Source organism: Narcine bancroftii, chromosome 11 (genome assembly GCF_036971445.1).
Source record: "Narcine bancroftii isolate sNarBan1 chromosome 11, sNarBan1.hap1, whole genome shotgun sequence".
Lineage (NCBI taxonomy): Eukaryota > Metazoa > Chordata > Chondrichthyes > Torpediniformes > Narcinidae > Narcine > Narcine bancroftii.
The window spans coordinates 76,416,021-76,433,076 of record NC_091479.1 but is presented as its reverse complement, the minus strand read 5'-3'; the positions used below and the strand labels follow the sequence as shown (position 1 = coordinate 76,433,076).

The window sequence follows — 17,056 nt, the reverse complement described above, 5'->3', positions numbered from 1 at the left end:
TTTTTTTCATGCTACAGTGAATATTTATATTTTTAACCTTTGATATTTGCCATCTTTTTTTCTGTCTCAGCACATTGTAGTTATTTAATTATTACCATTGTAGTTGGTGTATCTTGCATACCTATTCAGTAAGTAAAACATTTTGTACACAAGTACATAGTACTTGTGTAGGTATATGACAATAAAGTCACGCTGACATTGGAAGTGGGATTGCACCTGTCAGGTAATGGATGACTTGGAGAAATCCACTTGCATATGCATAAATCACCAAATACTCTGATCAATGCTAACAAATGAGGCTCAACACATTTTGGCATGGTGTTAACTGCATCTTTTAAGGATATCATTTATTATTGTCCAAGGAGTTAGGCAATGACCTGTCAAGATCTGTTATTGCTGTCCAAGGTTCTGATCTGTATAAACTTATAAAGTCGATCATTTACATGAGTCAGCCACTATCTAAACCTACCAGACTGGTGATAAGTCAGCTGATAATATTAATGTGATCATTTTTCTCAGCAAATAATTATTTTGATCTGAAATGCCAGATATTTATTGATTAAATACTTGAAAAGCATAAGTATGATTGTTGCATATCCTAATTCTCTAGTTCCCTACTTTCTAATTAGCATAGAAAGGAAGTCTCCATTGGCTAATTGTCTAAATATTGGAATTTATATCTTGTTTCAGTCTGGTTCAAAGTTTTACACAAAAATATAAAAATGCTAATGAATTCTCCATCAATCCACAGAACCAGATCAAGGAAAACAAGTCCATCTACACTGTGGCAAGTTCATCTCTCTTTATAGGGAAGGGACAGTCAATGTTTCAGAACAGTAATATAACTGTGTCAGCTGTGGTTCAGATATTAGTGATCTTTCCTAAGTTAGAGGTTTGTGGGTTTGAGTCCCACTCTGGAAACTCGAGCACAAAAATGTAATGATTCCACGTGCAGTCTGTCAAATTAGGCCCTAAACTGAGCATTTTATGGTCACTACAATAGATACCCTGACAGTATCTTGGAGGGAAATGGGAGATCTTCCAGGTATTCTGGAAAATATGTATCCCTCAAATCAACACAGTGAAAAGAGATTGAACAAAGAGAAGCTGAAATAACACTCTAGGTCAGGCAGCATCCACAGAGATAAATGGTCTGTCAAATGTTTCAGGTCAGGGCCCTTTATCAAGGCTAAAGTAGGAAGAGGTGACATTAAGCATAATGTTGAGAGGGAGCAAGGGTGGCATGGTTGGTGCAGTGGTTAGTGTGATGCCTTAACAGCACCACCAATCGGGACAGGTCCATATTTCAAATCCCATGTTGACTGTAATGAGTTTGTATGTTCTCCCTGTGTTTGCTTGTAATTTTTCTGGGGGCTCTGATTTCCTCCAACCATTCAAAAATGTACTGAGTGTGTAGGTTAATTGGGGGTAACATTTGGCCTGTTACCATGCTGTATGAATAAATAAATAAATAGATAAATAGAATTTGACGGGTCCTTGCACAGAAGGTGAGCGAGGTGAAGAGCCACAAAGAAAGTGAGAGAGAACTGGGGTGGGTGTAGGGTGAGAGAAAAAAATGGAAGTAAAAGAAGAAATAATGGAATAAATCTGGGGTTTACATAAAATTGGAAAAATTAATGTTCAAGCCATTGAGTTTAACGTTGTTCTTTAAGCTTATGTTTAGCCTCACCCTGGCAAAGGATGAGGGCCAGGACAAACACGTCTGTGTTGGAATTATTTGGAGAATTAAAATGGTTAGCAACCATTCTAGTTTGGAGACTGTTTCTCTTTCTATTTTTCTGTTTGTCTCAAACAGGTTATCTGGACATTTATCACACTGCTTTTGTGACAATTTGGTATGCTCAATTTGGTTGTTGTACACCCTTAGAAAATAATCCTCAAAAGGTATGCAGTTGGATGTAAAACATTTTGGAATGTCCAATATAAATGTTCTTTCACTGTGTAATGGGTGTGTACAATAAGTGGACATTAATAAAAACTTATGAGGCTGAAATTACAGAATATGCATTCTAGATTCCCTCCATCAGTAGTAGTACTGGGCATTTCTTTTTTTAGTTATTAATGATGCTTGTTCAAAATACTAGATTTCTGTCCCTTTTTCCTTGATGTTTGTGAATCAATGTCCTTAATTTTAATGCATTTTTTTTTACTTGTAAATTGTTGTTGGAAGGCTTTATGCATTTATTCCAAGGGATACGTGAAGGGAAATATCTAACCTTTGCAAGGTAACAAGATAGTAATTCAGGCAACAGCTTTGACTGACCAGATATATTTTTTAAAAATGGCGAAGAAATGGAAATCAGAGGGAAATCTAAACGAAAACTGCATAAATGAGAAAACTGTATAAATGAAAGCAAAAATTGTGATGTACATTCTGCAGATTGTTGTACTGCCGTCACGGTTTGTTACACTGAAGCCAGTGCAGAGAATCACAGAATGAAGGAATTGCTCTTGCTAAAAATATTAAACAGGAAGGAATTTACAGCCATTGTTACACATTCAAATCATGTTAAGAATTGAATGAAAGTAGCAATGTTTTTAATAAAGGAAAAATACCAAGGAAATGCAATTTACAAGGAACCACATTCCAAGATCGCAAACTAGTTGCTAAAGATGCAAAATGAAAGATGCTCCACATCCTTCTTGAGTGATAAAGTTGAAATTGGTGAGGTGGATAAAGTCTGCGTATATGGTTGAATGTTGCTATTTGCATTGTGTTGGAGTTGTGAGCAATGAAGACCATAATTATTATGTTTCTCTTTAGGTGGGATCTACATTGTGGTTCAGGGAGCAACATTTAAACCACTTGGAGGGCACAGTTGAAGAGGGCCCTGCCAATGACTTTCCCTGCTACAGCCATCAAGTACTCACCTCTGTAATCACCATATCTGGACATTTCCTTTCTTGAAGGTGAAGGTTTGAGATTCCCTCATGTGTCCTCTGTTGTAATCTGAGAAATTAGATTTGTATCTGAACTACCTCCACATGTTTTAGTCCATAACCAGGGAAATAATTTGCTGCCAAATACTTGTTTTTTAGATGACATATGACCCTCTCAGCTCTGGTTCAGATTTCAGATCTACCATCAGAGTACATACATGACATCACATACCACCCTGAGATTCTTTTTTCTGTGGGTGAGGCTGAATTACTACTTATTGGTAGTGCAAAAAAAAAATGACAGTGTATACACGTAAACAAATAAAGAACTAAACAGATAACAAATGTAAGCAAACTGACTGCAATAGGGAGAATTTAAAAAATCAATAAAGTGCACAATTAAGAGTCCTTAAATGAGTCCCTGATCGAGTTTGTTGCTGAGGGGTCAGGTGGGAGAGGGGTAGCAGCTGTTCCTGAACCTGGTGGTGTGAGTCTTGTGACACCTATACCTCTTTCCTGATGGTAGCAGGAAGAACAGTGTGCTGGATGATGTGGATCTGCATTTCCTGTCGATATTCTTGATGGACTACCTTTTGCAGTGCTTTACGCTCTGGGGTTTCGTGTCCACGTACCAAACCATGAAGCAGCCAGTCATCGCACTTTCCACTGCACCTCTGTAGAAACTTGCCAGGGTTTCCAGTGACATACCAAACCTCTGCAACTCCTGAGGAAGTAGAGGTGATTATGTGCTTTCTTCACTATGTCATTAGTGTTTTGGGTCCAGGAAAGATTCTCTGAGGTAGTGACTCCCAAGAACTTAAATTTACTCACCCACTTTACCTCTGATCCACCAATGATCACTGGATTGCAAACCTCTGGCTTTCCATTCCTGAAGTCAACAATCAGCTCCTTAGTTTTGGTGATATTAGATGCAAGGTTTCTGTCGGTGCAACATTCAGCCAAGTTTTCAATCTCTATCCTGACTCTTCACCTTTATACATCTCACTATCATGGTATAGTCAGCAAATTTGTAGATGGTGTTATTGTCGTACCGTGCCACACAGATGTAGGTGTCAAGTGAGTAGAGCAGCCCTGTTGTGCTCCGGTACTGATGGAGATTGGGGAGGAGATGTTCTTACCAATCCTCACTGATTGTGGTCTGAAGGTGAGGAAATTCCTGCTTCAATTGCACAGTGGGGAGTTGAATCCTAGGTCTTGGAGTTTGCTGATCAGTTTTGAGGGGATGATCATGTTAAATGCAGAACTTGGTTGATAAAGGTCATCCTGATGAATGCATCTTTACTGACCTGGTGTTCCAGGGTGTGTACAGCCAGTGAAACATCATCCTCCATAGACATGTTGCTACGATAGGCAAACTGGAATGTAACCATGTTATTGCTCAGACAGGAGCTGATATGCTTCAGTACCAGCCTTTCAAAACAATTCATCACTGTTGACGTAAGTGCCACTGATCAGGAGTCATTAAGGACAGGTTACTACACTCTTCTTGGGCACCTGTATGATTGATGCTTGTTTTAAAGAGGTGGATACTATGGCCTGCTGGAGTGAGACATTGAAGATATCAGTGAATACATGGGTAAGTTGGTCAGCACTGATTTTTAATATCTGCCAGGTACTCTGGATGCTTTCCTTGGATTTCCTCTCCTGAAGGCAACAGACATATTATCTTTAGGCATGGAGTGGATGTGGTCATCAAGAGACGTAGAGGTGTGGAAGGGTAGTTCTTTGCTGTTACTGTCATAAAATCCAGTGTAGAAGGCATTGCGTTCCTCTGGGAGCGAAGCTTTACCACCTGCTACTTCACCAGATTTGGTTTTGTAGCAGGTTATGGGATTTAGGCCCTGCCACTGCTATCAGGTGTCCCTTGTTGTTTCCATTTTCATCCGGAATCACCACTTCACCTGGGAGAAAGCTTTTCACAAGTCATACCTCCTCCTTCTATATTGATCCGGATCTCCAGGGTTAAATGCCTGTGATCTGGCTCTCAGCAGGTTCTGGATTTCATTGTTCATCCAGGGTATCTGGTTGGGGAAAACCATGAACAATTTGGTGAGGACACACTCATCCACAGCAGTTTTGATAAAGTCTGTGACGGCCCTGGTTTAATCATTCAGATTCTCAGCTGAGTCCTTGAACACTGCTAACTCAAGGAAGTCCAGCAGTGTAGCCGCCAAAGGAGCTATTGTGACCCCACCCCCCAACCCATGCTAGGGTGGCCAGATGTCCAGTATTAGGTCAGACTCTGGCTTTTGAGTAATCTGACCTCCGTCTGGCACCACCTCGAACTGGACATTAATTTGTCCTCCATTTGGAGGTGTAGGGGCAGAAAGGGGGCACTTAGTGTGGTGTCACACGCTCCATAGGTTGTGTGAAACCATGTTTCTTCTTGAGCGCATGCACTAGTGCCGGCTGGCACATGCGCAATGGATTGGAGTACCAGGGTCACTAGGGTCCCTTGCGTCAGAGGGAGGGGGAAGTGATGCTAGGCCCCGGTACTCCAATCCATTGTGCAAGTGCCAGCCAGCACTAGCGTATGCGCGCAAGAAGAAACATGGTCACACATGGCTTGCGGATCCTGGGATGCAGCATTTAACATGGTAAGTGACCCCTTTCTGCCCACCCCCCACTGAGCATCAGATTATGTACTCTGTGGTTACCCTAATGCCCCCCACTAAGACTTGTTCTGGCACCAATCCTGAAGTCATGTTACTGTTCTTCAGCCTCCTGTGACCACCTTCTAGCTGTCCTGATCTCTTGTTGATCTGGTATAATGGTAAAGTTGGATGTTGGTGGAGTCAAAGGCACTCGTGCCAAGGACAGAGTTCTACCTGGGAAGTTCTTCGAAGTGCTCCAACTTGCAATCTGCCTTTTTTGGTTCTCAGCAAAATAGGCCTTAAGGTTGTAGATGGTCTTGACAATGAGGAAGAAGCCGCATCATGGGTAGCAAAAGTGCTGGACCTCCTATACTCTTTCCACGCACTGTCTATTCCTTGGTTCGTTGGTTTTCTGATGGATCTTGGGCTTCATGTGCCCATAGAACTGTTTCTTTTCTCATGGTGTGTGTGAACTACCAATCCACCAATATCTTGCTTTTGCATTTTATGTCAGACCATATCAAAGAGCTAGGTTCCAAGGACAATGTTCCACATTTGACTGACATTGGTATGAATTTTAACATCTCAAAGGCTTGAAGGAATTGGGTAATTAGCCCGTGAGCATATTCAATTTACACACCAACAGTCCCCATCCATGTGCATTGTTTTATGTCAGAGAAAATAACATCTCAGAAAGCAGCTAATTCAAGGGATCTTTTTAAAATATTAAAGTAGTGGGAAAGTTGTGTTTCAAAAATTCAAGTGTGACATGAAGAAATGTGATGATTTTAACATTATTAAGTACAATCAAAGAAATATTTGTAAAAAGATAAAAGATACTGACTGCTTAGCTGTGTTAAATCTTCTGTAGTGTCTTTCAAAATAGTAAAAGGTGTTAAAAACAAATGTATGAAATGATACAAATATTTTCAAGGGAGCAATTAGCTATGTTTTTTTCACTGAAGAAATCTCAACCTCCTTTCCACAACCTTTTGATAAGGTATATGATCCACAGCTTATGGCATCATTGCCAATGTTTGCATGAGGAGTGTAATGTCACTCGAAAGAATCACATTGCTGGAATCATGTCTGGTGCCTTAAAAGGAAAACATGCAACTTGTGTATTGATGACATTGAGGTGCTCTCATGCCTTCATCAAACACAAATATGCTGTAAATGGTGAAATGACATCATCAAGATGAAATGGGAATTGTTATTTTTGCTAAAGATATAAATGACAACTCTAGATCGCATTTTCATTTTGATATAGAATTGAAATAGTCAAATATGAAAGAATTAATATGAAGCAAACTCCTCCTAAATTCATTCGGGTTTCCTTTGTAATTTAATCAGCCTCCTGTTTAATCTGTTGCTTATGTTTTATAAATACAGGAGTGACGGATAAGAATTTACTGTGGTTTATGCAATTTGCATCTGTGGAATCATTTTTATTATTAACTATCCAGCCCCATCTGGACTCTTGCACTATACCTACTTAAATCTTCATTTTGTGAGATTGAGGCTCAGAATTCAGAATTTGTGCTTGCTCCATTCTGGTTTCTCCTTCATCCAAGATGTCAACAGAACAGGTGCACACATTATAGAGAGCCTGATTTTGTGACTAGCACTGAAGTTCTGCCTTTATGAATTCCTTTTTCGCTTTTCCCTCCCCCTATTTTTCACTCAATGAATGATAACTCTTCACCATCAAGGGAAGAACGACTGGCAGTGCCAACATTCACTCCTCCAATATTTTGAAAACAATATGCTTTTATTGCAAGAACCACTTGTATTAATGAAATACAACCATAGAACTGTAGAACACCATAGAGCAGAAACTGGCCCTTCAGCCCATCTAGTCTGTGCTGAACTTGTATTCTGCCTGATCCCAATGATCTGCATTGCACCATAGCCCTCCCATCCATGTACCTAGTCTGCATTCATCAGAAGAACTGGCAGCTCATTCTACACTTACCATTATTTTCTCTCAATGTTCCTTTTAGATATTTCACCTTTCATCCTTCACCCATGTCCTTTAATTCTTGTCTTACTTAACCTCCAATAGAAAGTGGAAGTTTTCCTGAGCACAAACTTTTATCGACTTGCGTTATTATTCACGAGATTATTTATTTTTATTTTTATCCCTATACGTCAAATTCACATGCATTACACTGTCCCACAAGTCCTGGTTGGGCAAAAAAATCTCTTGAGATTTGTACTAGACTCGGCAAATTTTGCTAGTGAGGGAACTGAGTTAGACGGGAGTGGCTAGGGCCAGCAGTCAATTTCATTGATTTAGCACCAGAGAGTTGTGTAGCTTTTCCAAGGTACTGGCTATTAGACCTTGGAAATTAACCAAAAACAAGAGTTAGAAAGTGGGGGGAAAAAACTGCCAGAAGAATTCAGAAAGTGAAGCAGCATTTGTGGAGGGAAATGGAGGGATGGCATTTCAGGTCAAGTACTTTCATCAGTTACAAGGAGATCTGGCTTTGTGGAACAATGTTCATTATCTACCTGCAACACAGTTAATGTAAATACCATGGAGGCTTTACGTGAAATATTCAGAGACAAGCTGGAAATCAGGTTTATTTCTGGATTCCTTTTTCTTTCTATATTTTTTTTCCTTATGCAGATTACGATAGTGTCCTTTCTAAGTGTAACACAAAATAATGATAATTAAGATTTGACATGCAGGGAAATCTGCAACGTATCATTACTTTATTTGTGTTATGAAGCAAATGGGCAGCTCTGAGCCAAACCACCAGAATCCATGAACTGAGGAAACCCCCAACATTTCCATTAATTTCTTGCTATCTACCAGTACTATGTTAACAATGGTTGTTGATGGGGACTGGTAGATGCCAGATAAATGAATGTTCTGGTTGTTTGACATTGCATGTTGCATGATTTCTGAACTAATAGTGAGGCACACCAATTTTAAACTTCAGTATTTTTAACTATTTATTTTCTGCTTTTTTTCCCATTTGCTTGAGGTTGCCAGTTGCTTGAATTCCAGATAACAGGGGTTTTACTGTATTCTCCTTTATACTATTCTGCTTACGACCTTTGGTACTCATGCAGACATCACTTCCCAACTAGAAATGACCTTCAGGGGCTGTTACAGAACTATTTACCAGGAGCTGTATAGCTGTAAACATGATTGACTGAAGCCAGCCATACTTGCGCAACAGAGAGAGAGGAATGCATTAGCCACTGCCTGTCTTCTACAAGCAGGAAGTGGAAGACCTCCAGCCTGGAGCATCTGACAGGCGTGGCACTTCTGATGCAAATATCATTACTCATTTAGACTTTCATCAGCACCCATGGTTGCAAAATGTAACTGCATTTGGGATAGTGCAAAAGTGCAGAGGCTGGTGATGCAGGGGCCAACAGAACAGTGTGATAACCTCATATGACATGGCTATATTTGAGTCTTTTTCACAGATGTACTTGGGATGTTCTACCCAGCTGATTCCTTTGTTTATATGTCTTTGTTTTGCCGGTTACTGTGGTATACGTGGCATCTGACCCGCCTACACACCTAGAAAAGCCTCAAACCCCTGGTACAATGTCCAGGTGACAAATTCCAGTTTCACCTGATTGTTTTAAACTATCTCCTTCTTTTGGTTCACTTCTCCTATCCTTGCCAACACCTGGTTCCATCTGCCTGTTGTTTTCTTGTATTTCCACTTATCACCTACCAACATATTTCTCAACACTTCCACTTCCTTATTTGGCTTCATCATTCAAGATTCTTTTATTGTCGTGTAATGAAAGAGAACATTTAATATACATGAAATTTCCTTTAGTCACCATCAGCAGAAATTGCCTGGCATCCCTTACAGTCAGAGAAAGAGAAGCAAGAGTGAGCCCCCCCAACCTTCAGTCCAAACCATTGGCAACCTGAGCACCAGATCAGGAAACCCTTAGCATCTTCTCGCATCTCTGTTTCAATACCTCATACCCCTTCAATCTTGAGCCAGTCTCCAGCAGTCCACAGCCTGGTGTGAGTCCCTTGACCACATATGGCCAGCAGCATGCTGCCTACGTGTTCTTAGCCTCATAGTCCCCCGCTCGTACGTGGCCACCATCCCCGGGTCAACTCCTCTGGTTCTCCTCTTCAAATAGGGGGTGATCTCCCCATTTTCTGCTTCCCCTGAGTCTCCAACGCCTCGAGGCTGATGCCGAACATAGGTGACGCCATTTTGGGCCCAGATCCTATGGTTGCAGGATTTTAAAATAAATAATAAGCTGTTTAGAGCCTGTACAGAGCCAACAGCTGTCAGACTGGCTGGTTGAACTCAATCTGGTTCCACCTATCAGCCTCTGTTGCATTTCTCCTACTGTAAGACAGGGGCATTCTTGCGGATTTCAAAATCATTTTAAAATAACGGTTCCTTTAAGCCCGCCCAAGTTGCGCTGCTGACTTCCTGCCATCTCTTCCTCCCCATCTGAGTCACTGCCATCTCTTCCCCCCCCCTCCACCGAGTCACACTGCCATCTTTCTTCCTCGCGCTCACTCACCCAAGTTGCACTTCTGTCTCTTCCCCCCTCGCCTGCCTGCTCAAGTCGCACTGTCATTTCTCTCCCCAACACTGTGCCAGTGCAGGGGAACCGAGAAGGGGACAGTTCTCCTGGCACTGGTTCAGTGGTTTCAGCTGCGTGGTGGATTGTAGGTAGCAACAAGACCATTGATCCAGCATTGAGCTGCTGTCGGGCTGACAGAGCACTGGAATGCTGGATAGGTGACAGTATAGGCGATTTGGAGGTGCTGTAAAGTAGCAAAATGACAAGGGATACTCCAACACGAGTTGAGCAAGGGTCATGACATCACTAACTAGTGACACGGAATGCGACGGGATCCTCATGAGTTGAGCAAACGTCATATTGGGTCATGTTTGGTGTCAAATTCCATCTACCTAAAAAAAAATGCCAGATTTTGGAGGTTGCTAGAATTCGGAATCCCAGATGAAAGGTTAGGCATCTGTATACAAGTTTTCATCCCTCAACACTCTCAGTCCTAATGCAGGGTCTTGACCCAAAATTATGACTATCTCTTTGTCTCCACACATGCTGCTTCACCCACTTAATTTATCCAACAACTTATTTTCCAGGGTCTATAGTCTCTTGTGTCCCAAAATTGGCTTTTTTGTCTCAACACCTCTCTCATTTTTACAGCTCTACTTTAAAAACTGTTCAAATTCACTCTCCCAAATTCGAAGGAAGGACTCCTGACCTAAAATATGAACTGGTTTCTCTTTCCACAGACTTAGCTGGATTGGTTGAGTTCTACCAGTATTAGTTACTGTTTTAGATTCCATCATCAACACTTTTATTTATTTTCTATAAATATGGATTCTTTCAGAATACTTTAAATTTGTGTGTATTGAACTGAGACAAGTAAGTTCAAGGCAGGCTTGGATCAGTATATTTACACAAATGCCATGCTTTCTACTTGATGGAATGGATGAGAGATATTGTCCTGTGTGTTGTAACATAAAGTTTGGTATTGGATAATTAGACAAAGAGCAGAACATTGTTGCAGCCTACTTCACACTTCAAATTGACATGAACTCCATAATACCCTTCTCTCTGACTTGCCTTTCCAGTTTTTTTTCTCTGCAGCTGTAGTGAAATTTCAAAGTCTTCTGTCAATCAGTTCTACTAATGTCAGCTGTACCTGAAGTCTAACACACTTGCTCAGTAACCATCCCGCTTCTATTCAAAATATGACACAAATTATTCTCAGTTATCTTAACAAGTAAAAGCTTGTTTTGTTAGTTTTGCTTTGTACAGAAACGGCTCTTGAAAATATTCCATCCCAGTTTTCTTTTACAATTTCTCCTTGAATTATCTGTGGTTTATTGTTAAATGATCATTCACATAAATACATCAGATAACAGTACAACACAGGAACAGACCCTTCAGCCCATGTATCTGTGCCAGAATTCAACAAAATCTCTTCTGCCTGCACACAATCCCTATCCCTCGGTTCCCTACATAGTCATTTCCATCTAAAAGCCTGTTAAACATTACAATTGCATTTGCTTCCACGTCTACCCTTGCCAGCCAGTTGCAAGTACCTATGGTCGACGTAGTAGTTAGTGCAAAGCCCTTACAGCACCAGCAATTGGTTTCAGAGTTTTGTAAGGAGTTTGTACACTCTCCCTGTGTACGTATGGATTTTCCCTGGGGGGGGGGGAGCGAGCCCTCTGTTTTTTTTCCACCATTCGAAATGTACAAGGTGTTGTAGGTTAATGGGGTGTACATTGAGAAGCACAGACTCGTGGGTCTAAATGGCCTGTTACTGTGCTGTACATCTTTTAAAAAATTTAAATTATCACTCCCTTTTACTCGCTGTGGGAGAAAAAGACTTGCCTTGCACATCTCTTACAACTTTCTTACTCTCCCCTTAAAATCAGATCTTATAGCACTTGACATTTTTTACCTGAGGAACAAGATTCTGACTGTTTACTCTCTCTGCCTCTCATAATTTGATAAATTTCTGTAATTCTCTCTGACGTTCCAGAGAAAGTAACCCCCGTTTGTCCAAGCTCTCCTTATAGTTTGTACCCTTTAATCCAAGCAGCATCCTGGTAAATTTCTTCACTGCATTTTTCAAAGCTGAGTGAGTTGTTCTTTTTTTTTATCTCAGAACAATGGTTAAGTGAAGAGTTGGTTAAATAATTTGATTATTGCTTTCCAGTTTCATCCATTTTTGTTTGTATGTATCTCTCATTTTGTGCAGATCTGTTAGAGTTCTCCGGGAATCCCGCAGGGTTTATTTCTCTCCTCTCCAACTCATTTTTCTCCTTTAGTGAGTATAAAGCTGTTCTTACAATGTAACAGCTGGTTAAATGAGCATGGGAATAAAAGCAATGTTTTAAGGCATGTAGAAACAGTACCATTGTTCATTATTTTGCATTTTTCTGATTTGGGGACATGGAAGGACACACGCCATTCCTGGAATCAATTTGGTGAGCCTTTGGTGCTCTCCCTATATGACTCCTTTGTTTTCATTCTTGAAAATAATCTTTATTTGATCAGAGTCATTTGTAACCTGTAAAATAAGAGGAATGATCACTACCAACAAGGAAATCAGTATTTCTTTGCTTTATAGAACTGCACATTGCAATAGATTGCAATGATGACACGCTATCATGACTTCAACCCTGCAAACAGAGAACTCTCCCTTTCCCTGTGTGCTCATGCACTTACACACAGAAACTTTGTCTCCCTATCTCTGCTCAATTGTTATTGTCCAGCAGAAAAATGAAAAGTTTTGCAAAACATTACCCCCACAAAAATACTAAAAAAATCATGGTCATGGCAGAAAATGTTGTTAACAAGCATCATCTGCAGTGAGAGTTGCAGGTTTGGATTTGCAGTTCTTTGTTTTTCTATAACTGTCTAAAAAGCATGGCTAACTGTTCAAACAGCTTGCAAATACAATTATAGCCTAAGGAATGAAATGTATTCTGCTCAGACTGCATGTTGGGACATCCTCTCTCCTCTCCTGTGAGTTGCAGGTCACTGACGTCTCCGACTGAACTCCTTCAATGAACGAATAATAATTGTGGCGAGAATAATTACTGTTGGTCAAAGATCTTGAAGAAAAGCACAGAGGCTTCATGGAAAAAAGTTTAATTGTACCATTTTAGAAAGTATGCTTATCTTCAAGTGTCTGAAATGGAGGATTACTTTGAATTTCTCCAGAAAACACATTTTCCAAAAGCCCATTGAAAAATATTGGCTTAATTTTTTTTCAATTATGTTTTTTTTTTAGTAGTCAATTTTTCTTTTTATTTTGTTCATTATCTTGACTTTTTTTGAGCGATTTGGTGCATTTTCCTCATGAAAACCAAATTTCAGTTATTGTTCTATGAAATTAGTAAAGGCCAGTCCAATGCTTGGTGCTGAGGCATATTACAATTATAAAGAACAAAGCTGCATCTTGCTTCCACTTTTTAGTTTTTCTGACATCTGTCCATTAATCTTGACTGCTGACTAGCTTCTCAGCTGACAATAGGAGGTGTAGATACAGATCTCAGAGTCCTCCACCCTCTGCATTTTGTTCCATGTGGAATGTGGTAGAGCATTGTTGACAGGAGAATGGAGCAGGCAAGTGATTTGGAGTCTCTTTGCCTTTGCTTTGTGGATGAAGATTTATGGACAGGTAATGTCCACGTCAGCTGCAGGCTCGTTTGTGGCTGACAAGTCCGATGCGGGACAGGCAGACACGGTTGCAGCGGTTGCAAGGAAAAATTGGTTGGTTGGGGTTGGGTGTTGAGTTTTTCCTCCTTTGTCTTTTGACAGTGAGGTTGGCTCTATGGTCTTCTTCAAAGGAGGTTGCTGCCCGCCGAACTGTGAGGCGCCAAGATGCACGGTTTGAGGCGATATCAGCCCACTGGTGATGGTCAATGTGGCAGGCAGCAAGAGATTTCTTTAGGCAGTCATTGTACCTCTTCTTTGGCGCACCTCTGTCTTGGTGGCCAGTGGAGAGCTCGCCATATAACACGATTTTGGGAAGGCGATGGTCCTCCATTCTGGAGACGTGACCTACCCAGCGCAGTTTGATCTTCAGCAGCGTGGATTCGATGCTGTCGCCCTCTGCCATCTCAAGTACTTCGATGTTGGAGATGAAGTCGCTCCAATGAATGTTGAGGATGAAGCGGAGACAACGCTGGTGGAAGCGTTCTAGGAGTCGTAGGTGATGCCGGTAAAGGACCCATGATTCGGAGCCGAACAGGAGTGTGGGTATGACAACGGCTCTGGAAACGCTAATCTTTGTGAGGTTTCTCACATGCAAGGATAATGGATGGTCTTGTCTTTCACCTGCTATAGGTGCACGATAAGATGGCAGAAGAAGACTGCTGCACTTCTCACTCAGTCATGGTAAATGCTGACTAAATGCTTAAGGGAGCATTTTGTGCACGTGAGCAGTAAAAGGCAAGTAAAACAGGCAAAAATTTGGGTAGTAATTCTTCGAAGACTTATTTTGATACGTATTTAAGATCTTTTGTCATGAATCTGATGGTTAAGAACCAGCTGCAGTACTAATTAGCTAGTATTAACTTTGATTCTCTTTCAGCAGGTTTCAAACTCCATGTTCGTTGTCTGTTCAGCAGCATTTGAGTTATTCTGATCTGTTTCAGGGCACTTTTCTGACTCCAGCATGAGAAATACTTGGAAGAAGATGGGATAAAGCTCAGTATTGTGATACCATTCACAAGACAAGGAAGAAGACTAAAACAGTTTATGGAATCTTCCCATGTCAGCCAATCCAAATCTACAGTTAAAAAAGAATTCAACAATGTAGATGTGCCTCAAGGTATTGTATAATTAGCACCAGTCTTGGTTAGATCTCTCACAATTTTACACATTTCACAATTGAACAAACTACAGTTTAATTCAAAGATTTTTTTTAAAGCCTATTTAAATTTTCAGATCTATAAGATCTGTAATCTTTATTTCATGGGACATTAATTATTTAAATGATATATATGATGGACTATATCTTGGACATGCTGCTTATTTTGTGTGCACACTTTCAAGTCATGCACATTTTAAAAAAATCATCTTTCCTTGCATGACACGGTGCAACCTAATTAAATAGAACAAGGTCAAGAGTGAATTGTATGGACCGAGTACTCTTCTTACCAAAGAAATCTTCCTGTGGGAGCAAAGAAGTGGTTATCACAGGTGAAATCATAATTCCTCTTGTTCTCTTGACTAGTAACTGTGCACCTCCTATGGCTTTGATCATTTTAACTTATTTCTACACCAAGCACAGGGACTCTTCATATATGAACTCATGAGTAGAGGACATCCGAACATAATGTCTTAACTTTATTAACGTTTCTTGAAAGGCTCGATCAATGATATCATCACCTCCTAATCATAATGTTGAAGTGTGAGATTGGCTAGCTGACAGAAAACAGGACTTGGAATAAATGGGTGATCAAGTTGGCCAGGTGCCACAGGGATCAGTGCCAGGATTTTAACTAATTGCTAATTACATTAGGTAAGGGTTGAATGCATTATAGCAAAATTTCATATTCCAGTTTCTTGTCACAGTGAGAAGGGATCTTACACAGTCTAGCAAACTAGCATTAGCATTCATGCAGCCATCTAAATTAGTAGGGTACAAGCACAGTTGTGGAACATGGTTATAATCAAAAAGATCAATTCAGATACAAGGTGATTAAAGAGAGTGATATTAGAGATGCAGAAAGTGTTGGAGAGCAGAGTGTAACAAGGTGAGGCATCAATTGCTCAACCTCTTGAAAATGTGTGATCCAGCAGTGCCTTTGTTGGATACTTCAGTGAGAATTTAAGAGTTAACCATCAAAAAAAAACTGCAGGTGCTGAAAATGAGTATTTCCAGCTTTTTCTGTTTTAATTTGAATCAACCACATTTGTAGGTGTAGAATCACCTATGGGCCACAACTGACAAGGGCAACAGGTTTCTTTAACTAAAGGACACCAGTTTTTAAATCAATCTACCAGCTTAACAACCCCTTCAATTATAACCTATTTTTATTTTCAGGATTTCTTTTCAAAACTGAAGGTTGATGAACATGGTACAACATCTTTGCAAATAGAAGCCAAAAGCCAGGGTGTTTGGATTTTGGAAAGCAGATCGAAGTGAAACTTGAAAGGATTTTCCACAGGCTAACACAGACGCAGAGGTTTAAGAGTGGAAACAATGTGAGGAGAATAATGTGAAAGACGAATAAGGAAAGAGAGCTTGAAATGGGTGATGAGATGAAATCATTTAGGTGCAAAAGGAGGAAAATAGTTGTGAGATAAAGTTTATTGTCATTTCACAAGTACAGGTATGCACAAATGCACCAAAACTTTTTCTTACTATAGCCAAATAAGTACATAAGATACACCAGCTACAATAGTATAAATTAAGTTACCACAATGTGCCAAGAAAAAACAAATGATAAATATATAGGATAGATAATTAAATACTCACAGTTGCAGTTAGTGCAAGAAAAAATGTTTTAATTGTGCAGGCAGATTGTTTGGTGGTCTTGGGATAGAATGTGAAGGTTCAAGAACCTAATAGCTGTTGGGGGGTGGGGGGGGGGGAAACTATTCTTGTACTTGGATATGTTGACTTACATTCTGCCCAAAGTAACAGTGAAAGAGAGCATGAATGGGACGAAGGGGATCATACTGCCAACCAGTCAGTTTGTTTCCCACAGTACACCTGTGGAAGTCTGTCAAAAGTAATTGATGATGTCAATTCTCCTCAAGACTTTTTAGAATGTAAAAGAATCGATGTACCTTCTTCAAAGATGCCTTGATGTACTGCTTCCAGGAGAGATTGCCCGATAGGTGGGATCCCAGAAACTTGAAGTTTGTAACGCTCTCCACTACTATTCCATCATTGAAGACAGATGTGTGGCTCCTCAGTTTTCCTTTCCCAAAGTCCACAGTAAGCTCTGTAGTCTCGCTAACAATGAGAGCGAGACTTGTTGTTCTGGCAACACATATCTCAATGTGAAAATATTAAAGATATTTGGATG

General features: G+C 40.3%; 1 long non-coding RNA gene across 1 annotated transcript; it reads left to right on the top strand.

The window, feature by feature from the left end:
* The first annotated feature begins 1,821 nt into the window (after positions 1-1,821).
* LOC138745942 (uncharacterized) lies at positions 1,822-16,569 on the top strand. Its single transcript, XR_011346610.1, has 4 exons — positions 1,822-1,905; positions 2,786-2,931; positions 14,672-14,847; positions 16,066-16,569. It is a non-coding gene; the product is annotated as an uncharacterized lncRNA (long non-coding RNA).
* The last annotated feature ends 487 nt before the right edge of the window (positions 16,570-17,056 follow it).